We start from the raw sequence: 16,080 nt of genomic DNA on the forward strand, positions 1-16,080 counted from the left end.
CTTGCTGAATTAAGTAGTTTAGAATTGTTTTCTTTCACATGCTAAAAATATAATTATAGAATAATTCTGTCATAGTCTTCTGACATTGCTTAAAAGTACTCTAACTGATGAAATACTATATTATTAAGAGTTTATATGGGCTTCTCTATTCCAATACTGTATCAAATATTTATAGATTTCCTCTTATTTAATGTACCCAACTTCTGCCATCTAGGGAATCTGTCATAATTAGTATTTACTTGTGATATTTCTTTCTTAAAAATCAAGTTCTCCCAATTAAAAAAGAAACTAAATTTTAATAGTGCAGGTGGGGAAGGGTTTTGCTTATGGCTATTAATCTATCATTCAGAGTAATAATCATTATAGACTTTCCTTTGTAAAAAGTCTAAGTTTTGTTTTTTAAAAACACTTAATAGCACTTAACAGATCTGTTTCTAGAATCTAGAACTTTGAAATTCCAGTTTAACTATATACGTTTCCTTTCAGTTTTGTCATGTTAATAATACAAGGTTTCCTTTGCTTTCTTTTAATTAAGATAATAATTATTTTCTATTTTAGTACTAAGAAATACTTTTACTTAACTTTGTATTCAGATTCTTTGTATCTGTTTCTGAAGATCGACCAACAAGGTGATCTCTAACACCTAGATCTCTAGAAATCTATACCCAGCGGATCATATGATTTTGGTATCTGATTGCAAATGTTAAAGGCATGCTGTGATCCTATATTAAAACAGAAGCACACGTCTGTGAAACACCACTCATTTGTGCATGGATAATTCTGTCTTGCCATAGTTTAGCTCTGATGAGGAAAACTATTTGATTTAGTGGTGAGGGGGAATGTGGGAAGGGTCCTGTGAAAAGAGAATGTCCCATGGAGATAGTTTGGCTTTGACATCTGTCTTCTTTAAGTGATCATGAAGCACAGAACAGATCCAAAGTCACCCATGAAGACCAGTAGTTCTGTGTGTTTGAGGCACACTGCCTTTCTTTATAGATCCAGTCAAGAGCAGATAGCATAGAGTAGTCTTTAGGTTGCTACCATTAATAAAAGTGTTCTTTGAGACTGAGTAGTCATCCATCACAGATTGCTTTCAGAGGCAGAGGGTTCACAATGTGCATTGGAGAGACACATGTATATATATAGTAGACAAAGAGCTTGGGGGTCTAACCTGATGATACTCGTACTTAAGTATTACAAAGCTGCTTCATCTGTTTACATAATTAACATCTCCTGATGTTTTAATTTAAATGTCACCCTGAAAGTTGATAGCTAAAGTAGCTGAGTGTTTTAGAATGTGACACTTTCCCAATGTAACTTCCCCCAATCCCTGACAAGGATTACTCCATGATTTCTTTTTTCTGAGAACTTGATGTTTTAAAGGACATGCAATGCTTCAAACATGAACAACTTTTGGTTTCATTGGTGTGACTCTAGATCTCACTCTTAACTCTTCATATTCACTCATAGACAACAGCTGCCAAACTCAAGACTGCAGTAACCTTTTAAAGTAAGCCTACTGGTTCCACATGGAGTGCCAATGCATACATCTTCCAACCCACTGCACTGGCAATCTCATACCCAATTGCTGAATACGGTGTTCCAGCCTGGTGCCTTTTAGCATACACAAAACTGGTCAATGTCCAACTTTATCCAACCACCCACACTAAATCTGAAACCTCGTGATGCTGTCATAGATGCCTGCAGGGTAGCACTCCTGCAAATTTTTAAAAACATGAGATTGTTAAAGCTACTAGGGAAGGGGGTAAAAAAAAACCTTTTTCCCCCAACTACCTGAAGTTTGTTTTCTCAGTATCTTCTTGAATTTGCTATAGGATGTCAGCAAAGTTTGGTGGAAAGAGAATATTTCATATTTCTTGGTCATCTCACATTCTCCTAGTTTTATAGGTTTCAGTGGCCAGTCTTTGAAACAGGACCCAGATGAACATTTATATTTCAGCTACAGCAACAGCATGCATTATTGATAATTGACCTTTACCCTGACCTAGTGTAGTCTTGTGACATTGGATGAAATAAATGAAGAAACTGCTCCTTGGCTTGATTTTGTATTGGCGGAAGAAAGCAAACAGAGTGGTTTGTCAGGTTGCTAAAAATGTCAAAATATAGTCCTGGGACAATTTATAGCACAAAGGTTTTAATTTTCCTTTTGTTTTTTAAATAACATGTGGGTGGTTGGTTGTTCTTTGGAAAAACATACCTTTGAAAGAAACTGGAATTGCAGTAATACCTGTATCAGATTAATAATAGGAAGTAAATTGTTTGCCTTTATTTAAAGTTGTAATTTATTAGTCAGATGCTTGTCAGTGACGTGTTTAAACAGTAAGCCTTTAGAGAATTTTACAATTTTACAGAAAAGTGTTAATTCATATAAATATATTGTGGCTGGTAATGTGTTATTAAAAGAAATAAGCCTCTATCCCTGTATACACTTTCCTTATGTTGCAGTTTTAGTGATCATTCATTTTAAATACTTTTGTTTCCATATGTAAGCTATGCAGAGTATAACAGAACTCCATATCAAAAGTAAGATGTAAACTATTTCAGTATAATTCTCTTATTGTCCATAGTTTCTGACTTTGCAGTAAAATTAAATATTTCTGCAAATTGAACCCATAAACGAAATGTCCTGTTTTGCAAACTGAATTGTTCATACTATCATTAAGTTATCATAGGCAATATGCAGATGTTGCCTCTGCATTTTATCTTGAAAGCGTTGTTTTCTGATAGTTAATATATTTCAAGTTAGTATTGTAATATTTTTCTTGATTTAAGTTATAACCCTCTATTATGTCACTCTGTAATTTTAGGATCTGGTTTCCTAATGCAGATGTGGATTTCTTAATTGAAATAATTGAATCATAGAAATTTAGATCTAGAAGGAGGCTTAGAAATCATAAAGTTCTCCTCTCTCATTTTAGAGACAAGGAATCTAAGGTATTATGATCTAGTAACTAGTCCAAGGTCATATTGCTAATGAGTAATAGCAAACTACTCACTTCTATTCATTTTCTCATTCTCACTCTGAGGACCTTACCTACCAACATAAAGTATTTACATATATGTGATAACATGGTTTTAAATGTTTGCTTTTTGTATCCCTTTAAATAGAGCCTAAGTCAGCTGTTTTAGGAAAATGGAACTTGACTTATTGAAAGAAAAATATTTGTAATTAAAGGTTTATTAGGTAGAGATCAATTTTACTGAGGTAGATTTTTTGATAGTAATTAAAACAAGACCAGAACGCCCAGCAGCCTTACCTGGGATACTCATTTAAATTCAGTGCACAAGATCACTTGCTTCATATCGTGTGTGTGTGTGTGTGTGTGTGTATACACTAGCTGCATGCTAAGGTTTAAAACCTTACTTAATTTTAAGCTTTGTTAATATTTTTAACAAGTAGCTTTATTGAATAATATGAACTATGAAATACTTTAATTTCATTTTAAAAGATTGTCAATATAAAATGTAAATTTTATAATTCTGTGAAAATATTGGAGTGTAAAATTTTTAAAAATAAATCATGTCAGGTTATGTAACAAATTTATAGTTATTTTTAATTAAGCTTTGTAAGAGATGAATTAATGATGTTTTTCGTATATGCAAATATATATATAAATGTGTATATCCACATATACATTTTAAGTTTTCTTTATAGAATGGCTAAAATACATAGTTGTATATTTATAATTTATTAAAACAGAGAAGTATGGAAATATTATTTAAGAACAACAACCAGATGTTTTTAAATAATATTTATGATAGTTTAGATATCTAAACTAGAAATCACTCTAAAATAGGTATTTTTAATGTTAATGAGTACATTTCTGTCTTGGCATTCAAGGAAAAAAATAGCAGCAATACTTGTTTTCTACATATTGCTAATTAGAAATTTACTCAAAAAGCATTTTTTTTTAAGGATTTCTGAATATAGTTGTGTTATACCCAACCTTTTTCTAGATACAACATTGGACACTTTGTTGTTGTATGTAGGTTAAACTTGGATTAATTCTGGTTTACAAGTACTATTTACAGTGCATTATTTCAGATCTCGGTTTTTAAGGTAGGTCAATTGCTACAGTTAATTAAAGTGCTACATATGCTGCTACCTAAGCCAATTTAAAGAATAGGGCATGTATTTCCAGTTATGTGAGCTACAGAATAATTGTACCTTAGCATGACAGCTGTCCCTGTAAGCTAATAATGTCCTACTGTTCAAATAGATATGTGGCTCATATTCCTTTCTGTTTCCTAAAACATCCCATCTTTTTGGTTATTTTTGGAGTGACAGATCTACGTATACATAACTGATTTCTGCATTTAGAATAACACTTTACAAATAGTAGACACTCAGTGAGTGTTTGAAAAATGAATTAGTCACTTACTGAGCTTGTGGATTTTCATTTTATTTTATTATCCCTCATTGTTTAAGTTTTTACGTGATAGTTTTGTCTCTTCTTGCTAATTTTAGACAGCTACCTAAGGGTAGGAAGAGTATATTGTTTTGTAGACAGACAGTATTCAGCAAGATCCTGTGTACTTATAAATAAATGGGTAAGTGGGTTTCCAGCTGATTTAATTCTCATTAAACTTGATAGTGAGACATTTAAATTCTTAACCTACAATGTTTTTAGGTTCATGCCTGAAGAAGATCTCTGTTATAGATTCTGTGAAACAGATGTGCTGGGAATAGTATTAAAATACAATTGATTTGTATAACTTTTTCATCCTTTAGACTTTTATTAGAGCATAGTGAATCTTTTAAAATTTTTTACATTTATTACAGCTGACATATTGGCAGTACTGAAAATACTAAAAAAGAAAAATTATCTGTAATCCTACTTTTAATAAATTGATTTAGTTTATCATTCTTTGTTGTCTAAGTTTTTTAGGTTGCTATTCCTTATTTGCATTTAGAGTAGATTAAATACATAATTTCCTTTATTACATGTCCTGTTTTAAAATGCACATTATTCCTGTGTTCAGGCTTTTATAGAAATACTGTTAGAGCTGATACTTTTGTAAAAGTACACAGAACTGCTTCCCAGGTGTAGGCTCTAGGGGACCTGCATTCCTGCTGCGGTGACTCTTGTTTGGCATTCACTCCAACAATAGCCTGACCTAGTGAAAATCTATAGGGCCTCAGATTATTATACGAAACCTATCATTCAGTCAGGCTTTTGGAATGGTCTTGTTGATTCAAGGACAGCTATGGTGACTAGATTCAGAATACAGGTTAGAAGTAGATTTGAATGGATACATGTCAACAAGAAGATCATATAAAATGAAAGTGATGACTAGAGGGGGTATGTGGTAAAAAATTAAATAAAATTGAAGGGAGCTACCTGAGATTGCTCGATTTAATTTGGGAGAAAGGTCTTATTAGAGATGGAAAAGAATGACTCTAAACTGGTAGTGATTTTTATTTTGTAAATAATGGTTCTGTGCTACATGTGATCTACCAAAGAAAGAGGGAAAAATAGAAAAGACTAAAATTCTTTGTTCTTCAATGTAAAAAAAGTAAAGTAAAATACAAGGGGCATATAATTTACCTCAGATTGAAAGAAACAGTAGTTACCAAACATATGTGTTAGGAGGAAAGGAAAAATAAGAGGAAAAGGAATCTTAAATGATGTCCTAGGAACTAACTGTCTGTGGAGTTAGGTCCTGGGTCTGAAGTCTTACTTACCATAAATTTCTGCAGTGTCATCAAGTAATGCTAGAATGTCCAAATCATATGCCACCAGTATTTCTTACTCTCACCCTCACTCCTAATTTCTATTCATTCATCTAATTATTTTTTTTATAAGTTGTGCTACTACTGGCAATTTAAGATTAAAATGAAGATCTGAGAATTAACTTCAAATCCATCCTTTCTTCTCTCATCTTTAGTGGCCAGTTTCTAATTCCACAGCAATTCTCCTGCTATAAACTTTTATTTTTCTTTAGCCCACCTTTTATCAGTAGACCCAATTAGTGAAAATCTACTCAGAAGTTAGTGATGGTATGTTTTAAATCATATTATTGATTTTGGCTGCCTTCTCTTTAAATGAAACAGGTGTTACAAGAAACTAAATTACTGTAACTAGTATTTGTTTATTGGATAGTTTTATTTAGAAAAGTGATTTTATAAAAAATTTTAAAAGTCAGATTTTTTTCACTGACTTTTCATGTGTGCTCATATGTTAAAACTTTTTTCCATGTGGATATTATTTCTTAAGCATGTACATCTGAAAAGCAAGGACTCTTTAAGTAACTATATGTCAGGCTAAATTTGGATACTTATTTTAAGATATTTTAAACTTGCAGAACTCTGATTTTGCAAGCTACCGTTTACGGTTTTTACAAAATTATTTTAAAAAGGGTCTCTGCATAGTTAAAAATCAAGATAATCGTGATTGCTCCCATCATATTTGATTTCAGATCTTCGTCAAATAACTTTTAAAAAACTTTCTTTTTTTTCCATTTCATTAAACATTAAAATATGAAGTAGGTAAGTTCACATAGCCAATTTTGGGTAAAGAGAGAAAAGATAGGTACCGTTTTTCGTAGTTTCTAAGTTGAATAAACTCTGTATTTCTACTTTCCTAAATGTTTTCATTGTTTGTGAGTCTAAAACATGTATAAACCCTTTCTTTTACCATATTATATTTAAATAAGCAACACTTCATATCTTCTCTATATAAAGTGAAATATTTCCTTAACACTAACACAACACAAGTCAGTTCTCAGCCAAAGCAAATAGAAGAATGAATGCTTTGTTAATCATCCGTAACTAACGTGTGTATACACAGAAAAAAAAATCAAATCTGTTTTTGACAGAAACCTTTTGATGGAATAAGAAAAAAAAAAAGAACTTTTAACACAAGTCAGGCCTTTTCTAATTTATGAGTTTAAAAATTATGTTTCTGTTTTTTTCGGTACAGGCACATGGTAACAAATCAAATAGTTATGGAAGAACTTTTACTGAAAATCAACATTCTCCTGTCACTTACTTCCTACCTCCAACCCACTCCCTTGAGGCAGCCTCTTTTAACTGCTTTGGAATTTACTTCTGGTGGTTCCCTCCATGGTTCTAGTTCTGTATGATAAGCTTGTACTCTGTTTCATGATTAAATAATCATGATTTGTCAACTTGAGACAACATTTACTGGATCTTCAATTTGCACATGCCTGGCTCCAGCATTCAAAAATACAGAGTTATTCCTTGCCGATTCTTTCAGTCCACTTCGTTTCTTGATAAAGTTCCTCAAGGGATTGGTACAGTTCTGCCATTGTGCTCACCGTTGTCCCACTGCCTCTAAAACTGGCCTCACCCTGAAGCCCATCTTCTCCATTTACATTTGCTCTCTTAGTTCTCACTTTTTTACCTTGTTAAAATCTATTCTGTGTCCCTTTTTGGTGTGAAAAGTTGGACTAAAGCATAGATTCAAATTAGGGAAATTTTATAGTTTTCCTTTCAAAAATCTGTAAAATTCATTTAAAAAAATTAACCCTAAATAATTGTCTCTTGTTTTTTAAATTTTTTCCCTGTGGATCAGTGGCCTGTGATTAAGAGTAGGTTTTCTATCCATCCCTGATAGATAGTAGCCAGGCATAAGGATTTTGAAAGAGTAGATATGGTATAAATTTGACCTGATGGATTTTATGTTTTAAGATTTTAGCATTCTTCTTAAAGGACTCATAAAATAATGTTAAAGAGAAATACTAAATTCTAAAATGTTAGTCTTTTCCACCCTCTGCCCCTTCTTGGCTCAGCTGCTCCTTTCTACTCTTTACCTAACAAACCGCTTCAACATAACTCATCTCCACTCGCCATTTTTTTCTGGGAGAGAATCCTAATTCAAAGTGGCAATTAGGATAAAAAGGGAATTTGGTGCTTAATTTTAGGACTTGACTTTTACTAGAATACATCAGTTACTCCTAGAGATTCTAGTACTGACTTTAGTCTTTTTAAACTAGTTTTTTTGGGACATTGCTTGGAAAATATTCATGAAACTGTGTGACCCTTCCTAAATCTTCCTTCTCAACATTATTCAAATGACCTTTCTTAATTTCTGTGGCTCTAAAAATGTCAGTTGTACTTCTGTAGTTTAGTCTGAATTCCTGTCTTCAAACTAGGGATATTAGGTTGAAGATCAAGAGTACCAGGTTATCATTGAATTGGGTTTTTTGTTTTTTGATTGTCATAAAAGCTGGTAATAGAAATACATTCTAGAATGTGGAATGCTTTGTCTTTTGAGGTAACTTAACTATGAGGATTTGACATCTCCTTTCTTAGTACATAATCAGTAGGATTTACTCTGTTTTTCTGCCTAATCAGGTATCAAGAGTTAAACCTGGTTATGTTTATTTCCTAATTCAGTCTCTGTACTGGTATAATTCATTGATAAGTTTTTTCTTTTTCTTTATCAAGTAAGGTTTAGCAAAGATAATTTTCTTGGTGTTAAACTATTTTCTAAGGAATTTCTGTAATTCCTGATTTTAAATGAAATAAAATTTTTATATTCTATGTTTCTATGTTTTTAGGCTATCATATTTTTAATATTTTATACAAGGAAGAACTGATCAAACCTATTAAGAATATTAGGGTTTTGCTTTTGAGCCGTCATAACCATCAGACATTTTCTTTCCCTGCATTTCTGTGTATAGGGAATTTTTTTCCTTTTACAAAATAAGACATCTGGACCACTTCAAAAATAGCAAAATAAGAATTGTTTCAAGAAATTTAAAACCTGTACCTACTTTATGCCTCACAAATTTGAAGTTATTTTTTTAAAAATACAGAAGACAGTAGTAGTCATGCAAATTGACATGAAATTTGAATTCTGAAACTGAAGCTACCCATGCCATTAATATGTACTGAAAAGCTGTATCCAGGTCTAAGTGGAGAAGGTAAGGTTTGGGAAAACAGAAAAATAAATACTATATTTCTGTCTCATTGTTTAAAAACATGGTGTCTTAGATAACATCATCTTTTCAAAAAATTTTGCATGAACTTGAACTATTTCTTGACATTATTGAATTTTACTGTTTCATAATAAAACAGAAAAGTGAAAATTTTTCCACTTTTTCATTACTAGTTTTTAAAATTAATTTTTTATTTGAAAAATAGTAAATGGCCAAAGTTTTTTTTTAATTGGTATAAAAGATTAAAAAGTAATTCTGTCTTCCTACTTTGTCCCTCTTTTTCTTTCCTCAGAGACGTTGTTATTAGGTTTCCTATGTATATCTCCAGAAATACATCACTATTAAATACACAGAGCAGAATAATATTTTGTACCTTACTTTTTTTCATTTATCCATATACATTGATAGTTTTTAAGTACATAAGAACTACAGTTTTTACTACATTGTTACTTTTTCCTCACCAATTATAAAACTTATAATTTTCATTGTTAGCGTTTTTAAATGTAAAGTTTCAATCACAAGTGAATCATGGCTTAGTCAAAGTTCCAATGCAATTTAATATTTTGAGTTCTATAGCATATGCCATTTACAAAGCACTATCATATATTTCGTGTTACTCGATCCTCTCAAAAGCCCCGTAAATAAAATCTAAGGATTGCATGGTTTGTTATGGGTTTAATGAAGTTCACATTTTTATCTTTCCTGAGCACCTTTCTCCATGACTTCTGACTTTCTTCTAATTTCTAAGAACAGGCAGAGGCAGGTCTTTCCCTTTGTCTTCTAAGTTCTCTCCCCGCCCACCCCTCGTGGTCCCCCCTCTGGAAACACACACACACACACACACACACACACACACACACACACACAGACACGCACACACTTTTTAAAAACCTAATGAATAGAGGTGCACTGGTTTTATTTTCTCTAGCTCCTGTGAAACTTTTGAGCCTTGTGAAAGGATCTCATTCTCTTCTTAATAGGAGACAAGCATTTAGGAAAGCTAAGTAATCATTCCTTTTTTTGTCCTATGCAAGAACATAAACTAGTAAAATATGAATGCATAAACATGGTATACAAATTTCTCTTCATTTTTAAAAGACATGCTCAAATATTACGTATAGTTCTGAGTCTTAGCTATGCATGGCTTTTGTGTCAGATCACTTTGCGTGCAGTAACCTGGTAGTAGTTGTTGTTGCTTGTATTATAATTTGAGCACCAATAGCATACTGGGTGCCACACCAGACACATCCCAGCCTGCCGGGCACAATTTGATTGACAGAAGCTATTCCCTTAGAATGGTAATAATTGCATAAAAGCCAAAGGAACTGATTTGAAATTTTTATCAGTAGGTAACCTGAAATAACCTTGTGCTGGATAATGTTCTTCAAGTAAAAATTTATTTAAGACTTTAGTTTCTAAGATACTACTTTTTAGGGTACTTAACTTGCTAGTGGGTTAATGTATAAATAAAAATATGCCAAAAAAAATTAAAAAAAAAATATGCCAGCTAAGTGTGCCCCTGTAAAATGGGAAGGCCAACCAAGATCATATCACATAACTCCTTTTGCTTAACAGGCTTTTGTTTTGCCTTTTTAATAGTGGATGGAGGATACCTAGACATGAATTAGTTTTGTCTTACATCTACCTCAAAAAACACCCCTAAAAACCTGCAAATGAAATAGTAGTAGAACTGATGATAGAATTTAAACTCTTATACTTATGTATTGACAAACTTCAACTCTAAACTTTCTAGGCCTAAGTTTCCTCTATAAACAGTGGTAATAGCACCAGTCATCCCTATTTAATAGAATGTCAATGAAGATCAAGTAAATAATTACCTTGAAATAGGTCACTAACTAGTTGATTAAAATGTTCACTAACTTTGTAAGTGCTGTTAGATCAAATGGTGTGATCATTTTTCAATAAAGGGTACCTGGAATATGTGTAAATAAGGAAAGAGATGTAAGTGAAATTGAAAGGTTTTGTTTTGTTTCCATAGAAAAATAAATAACTGAAAATCTCAACTCTTTCTCTGCAAGCTGTCAAGTATATAGCCAGTTGTCTGCCTCTTCAGAGGCATTTTAGGAGAGTGGTTGCAGGGGTTAAGAGTGCGGGCTTTGGACATTTCTAGCTGTGGGGTTTGGGGAAAGGTGACAGGCCTCTCTGTATCTCAGTTTACTTACCTATAAAATGAGAATAGTATCATACCTATATCATAGGAGTGTTGTGCATTAGCACATGTGGTAAGTTGTCACTATTGTTTTGTTGTTTATCTGATATAAGCAGCAGCCAGAATTCTAGAAATCTATGTTGTAAGAAATGTAACCATTTCCACCACAGGAAAGAGCCTGTGTTGTCTGTCACATGGTGACCCTTTAGAGAATGTTGATATCCTATGTAAGAAATAGTCTTCAAGCTTTCGTATTAAATACTCGAAATGAAAGAATTCTTCTTGTGATTAGGATTGGTAATGTTACATAATTCTTATAGAAAGCTATGTAGTAGATACACTACATATATCATGTGTTATCCATAATTACTTACCAAAAAAGTTCCTTATAGCCAGATAAATTACTTATTTGAAATGGTAGTGATTTGAGGTATTAAATCCTGCATTTTAACAATATTTGCTGATTTTTAACTGAAAATGTTCATTGATCTTTATAGTACCTTTTTATACTATATTTTAGAGAATTATATCTTAATTGCATGTGATTATTCAATTTTAAATTTTAATGGTTAATTATGAGTTTTCAACTTCAGAAAGTTTAAGATATTTTTATCACCCTGGAGCTGAAAAAGTACTTTAAGAAATCACCTGCCTACCTTCCTGCTCTTAGGCAAGGCTGTACCTAAAACATCACAGAAAGCTATGGTAATTATCTGTATGACTTTTTTAATCTAAAGAAAGAAGATCCTATAACTTGCCCTGAAGCAAGCTCAACACTACAAAAATATTTAAGTATTTAATTATAATGGAAGCTATGAAGTTGGGGCGTCAATATGAGGACCTGGATATCTTTTACCCTTACTTTTCATATTCTTTTAGTTACTTGTAGGCAGAAAATAACTTAAAAAAACACTTCAGTTGCTTCAAAAGTATATAAATGTTTGTTAAAACTGTTTAATGGCACCATAATCTGGCAGTGCAAGAAATTAAGTTTATATTCTAATAGTGGTTTTTACCTTTACCCTTTCGGGAACTTAGCTACCACACATGCCACTATAAATAATTACCTGAAGGAGGAGATGAAGCTTTCTGTATAGGCCACCATGTCTCCTTTAGAAACCACCACACTCAAATTCATGCATTATAGCCACCATATTAAAAACCCTCCTGTAGTAGAATACAAAGGTGCTGGTTTATCACATAAAGGTGAAAACATGCTATCTATGACTTAGAAAAATTCTAATATTCAGAGAATTTATGCCAGCTTTATGCTAGTCATATGCATCACATTAATTGGGTCTTTGATCTATGCTTTGCTGCTTTGCACAAATTGAATGTCCCTTGAACTTGTAGCGATGACAGGAATGATGCTTTAACCCTAAATTGTCCTCATGTGTTCTGTTATCCGTGAAAAATCTCCTTTTATCTCATGTGTTAAAATGGTATAGAATGTCTCTGGTAGTAGATCACTCAACTTTCCTATCTCTCTTTAATGTTATTTGTAACACCAATCTATAGTGACCATTTAAAGAATGTTGTTATCAGGAAGATTTTTTTAGTGGTGTGTGGATGGTCATTTTTAGCTGCATAGTATATAAAAGTCAAAGACTATCTTAAGATTTGCGGGTTAAGAAATACATATACATTTTTTTAATTTGGAGAGAGAGAGTGCATGTTGTGGGGGGTGGCGGGGAGGGCAGAGGGAGACAGAGAGAATCTCAAGCAGGCTCCACACCCAGCACAGAGCCCAGTGCAGGGCTTGATCTCATGATTCTAATTTCATGACCTGAGCCAAAATTAAGAGTCACACATTCAGCTGGCTGAGCCACCCAGATGCCCCGCAGATTAAGAAATACCAAAATATTAAAACCTAATGGATTGTGTTTTACATTTGACGGTTGTCCAAAGACTATGAACTGTATCACTGAAACAAAGATCCAGATGCAGTTGTTAAGAAGCGACCTGTGCCAGGTCGATCATGTATAGTGAAAGGCATCACTGTTGTTTTTGTTTTCAGTAGATCATGGTGGCCAAATGGTAGCACTGAAAAGTGCAAAAGTGTTTCTTTGCAACCTTACTACCAGGTTATAAAGAAATGACCATGTTCTGCCACATGTAGATATTTTTAGAACAAAATACCCATTAGTATGCAGGCACAAAACAATTTATGGCATCCTGTCTTGTGAGGTCCATAAAGGAAACTTTGAGGTCTCCCATTTAGGCCTTCCAACCATCAGCTTGCATGGAAGGTTTAGTAAAACTAGCTACACAGCATTCACAAGGCAAGAAGACTCAGTTACCTTTCTAGTCAGCATTCTAGTCTAGAAGTGCTCCCGAAGCAGTGACTAGATGCGAACCGTGAAGGGATGAACCCTGGGTACTGTCTCTAAAAGTAAAGGCTGTGTTTAGAATCTGCACTGGATTTTTATACTGTACTTAAGGATGGAGAAAAACTATAAAATATTTTATCTAGCTTACAATTCCTCAATTTTAATTTCAGTAATGAAAACCCATTTCTTTTTTTTTTAAGGTTTATTTATTTATTTGAGAGAGAGAGCAAAAGAGAGCAAACATGAATTCTGGGGAGGGGCAGCGGGGGTGGGAGGGAGAGAATTTGAAGCAGACTTCCTTCTGAGTCTGAGACTGATGCGGGGACTCAGTCTCGTGACCATGAGATCGTGACCTAGCCAAAACCAAGAGTCAGCCTCCCAGGCACCCTGTCTGGAGACATGTTTGATTATCCTGATTTGGTGGAGGATAGGGAAGATGTGTTTCCAGTGTCTAGTGTGTAGAGGCCAGGGATGCTGCTAAACACTCTACAGTACATAGGAAAGCCCTCTGAAAAATCAGAGAGTTATTAGGTCCTAAATGTCAGTAGTTCTGTGGCTGACATTTGTTTTTTCCCCATTTCACTAATGCCTATTGTTTCCTTTCCTGCATACACATAGTTTTTAGAAATTACAAAAGCACTAAAGAATAGATGATAGTAAATATGAACATAGTTTTTTTTTAAAGATTTTATTTATTCATGAGAGACAGAGACAGAGAAAGATAGAGAGACAGAGAGACGCAGAGGGAGAAGCAGGCTCCATGCAGGGAGCCTGACATGGGACTCAATCCTGGGTCTCCAGGATCACACCCTGGGCTAAAGGCGGTGCTAAACCGCTGAGCCACCCAGGCTGCCTTGAACAGATAGTTATTGTAAAAGATTCAAACAATAAAGAAATATAGAAAGTGAAAAAAAGGAAAGTTCTCTCATACAGAATTCTTCTAGACCTTTTTTTTCTTGAAATCACATAAGCATACACATATTTTAAAGTTAAATTTCAGTTTTGTTCTTAAATGGGATCATGCTTTACATATTGTTTTGCGGCTTGCTTTTTCACTTAGAGTGTGCAATTGCTGCACAGTTTTCCATAGTACAGATGGATGTACCATAATGATTTAACCATTCTTCTGCTGATGGATGTTATGGTAATTTCCAGTTTACTTGATGGTGTTACAGATAGCACAGCATTGAGAATTTATGCACACATTCACAATAGATTCCCACATTCTGGGATAGATTCCCAGAAATGGAATTGTTCAAAGGGGACATTCATTTTATTTTGATAGTTTCAATGCTAAAAGAATATCCTTATAATAGGCTGTATCTGTTTATATTCCCATCAACAGTGTTTGAAATGCCTGTTTTCTTTCCATGCCTTCAACAACACTGGATATTACTAGACTTTAATTTTTGTCATTCTGAGGAGTGAAAATTCTCTCATTATTATTTTAATTTGCATTTCCTGATAACTAGTGAAGTTGAGCATCTTGTTATATGTTTATTGGCCACTTAATATTTTTCTATGAATTGCCCATGAATATCCACTGCCAATTTTTATTTGAAGTGATTGCATTTTTCTTATTTTTAGATCTTTATGTATCCTATTCACTATTTTTTATGTATCTTCGGATATTTTCTCCCTACCAGTCACTTTTCTTTTTAGTATTGCAAATGATGTCTTTTACTTCATAGCAAGCTTTCAGTATTTATATATTCAGATTTGTGTCTTTTCTTTTATGCAGTGCAGTATAGTGGTTAAGTGTACATATTGCAGAACCAGATAGCCTGTGTTCATATTTTAGCTCTTTTGCTTACTAGGTATGTAACCTTGGGCAAGTTGCTTAATCCACTTGTGCCTCAGTTTCCTGTCTTTATTTTTAACTTTATTTTTTTAGAAAGGAAGGGCAGAGAGGGGCAGAAGGAGAGGAAGAGAGAGAATCTTAAGTGGTTCCGTGCCATGTGTGGAGCCTGATGCAGGGCTTGATCTCACAATCCTGAGATCATGACCTGAGCTGAAATCAAGAGTCAGCACTTAACTGACTGAGCGACCCAGGTGTCCCTAGTTTCCTATCTTTAAAATGAGGTAGTAAAATGAGAGCCACCTGGGTGGCTCAGTGGTTGAATATCTCTTTGGCTCAGGTCATGATCCTGGGGTCCTGGGATGGAGTCCTGCATCAGGCTCCTTGCAGGGAGCCTGCTTCTTCCTCTGCCTATGTCTCTGCCTCTTTCTCTGTGTCTGTCTCATGGGATTATTGTGAGGAACAAATGAGAAATGATAATTAAGCACTTAATGTTTGGTGTAAAGTACTTTATAAAAAGTAACTTCTATTGTTACTTCCTCTTGTTTTGTGCATTTTTTGGGAAGGTCTACTATGCCTCAAAATTATAAAGTGATATCACCACAGAAAAATTGAATAGCATATACAATTCACAGAATATTTTCAGCGCATGGAATGCATTTAGGGGAAGGGGCAGTTTGTGTTTTCACATGGAATCAGGGACAGTGTCCTAAATAGCTCTGATTTGTTAAAGAGTTTTAACTTTATCCTGGAAGCAGAAAAAAATCCTTGACAAATTATAATCATGAAATAGTTGTATAAAGATTCCCACACTTATCAAATCATTGTGGAAGGAGAAATTGTACTGTGCACAG

At 33.7% G+C, this 16,080-nt stretch overlaps 1 protein-coding gene across 17 annotated transcripts in view; it reads left to right on the forward strand.

The window, feature by feature from the left end:
- Window positions 1-16,080, forward strand: part of EHBP1 (EH domain binding protein 1) — a 345,688-nt gene that overhangs the window by 114,389 nt on the left and 215,219 nt on the right. The window contains exon 1 of one of the 17 annotated variants that reach the window (XM_072768552.1): window positions 8,501-8,913. The exons of the other annotated variants lie outside the window; for them this stretch is intronic. The gene's annotated coding sequence lies outside the window, so the exon portion shown is untranslated. Of the gene's footprint in view, window positions 1-8,500; window positions 8,914-16,080 lie in introns of those variants that run through there. 17 annotated transcript variants of the gene reach the window in all.

The sequence above is a fragment of the Canis lupus genome, chromosome 11 (assembly GCF_048164855.1).
Source record: "Canis lupus baileyi chromosome 11, mCanLup2.hap1, whole genome shotgun sequence".
Taxonomy (NCBI): domain Eukaryota; kingdom Metazoa; phylum Chordata; class Mammalia; order Carnivora; family Canidae; genus Canis; species Canis lupus.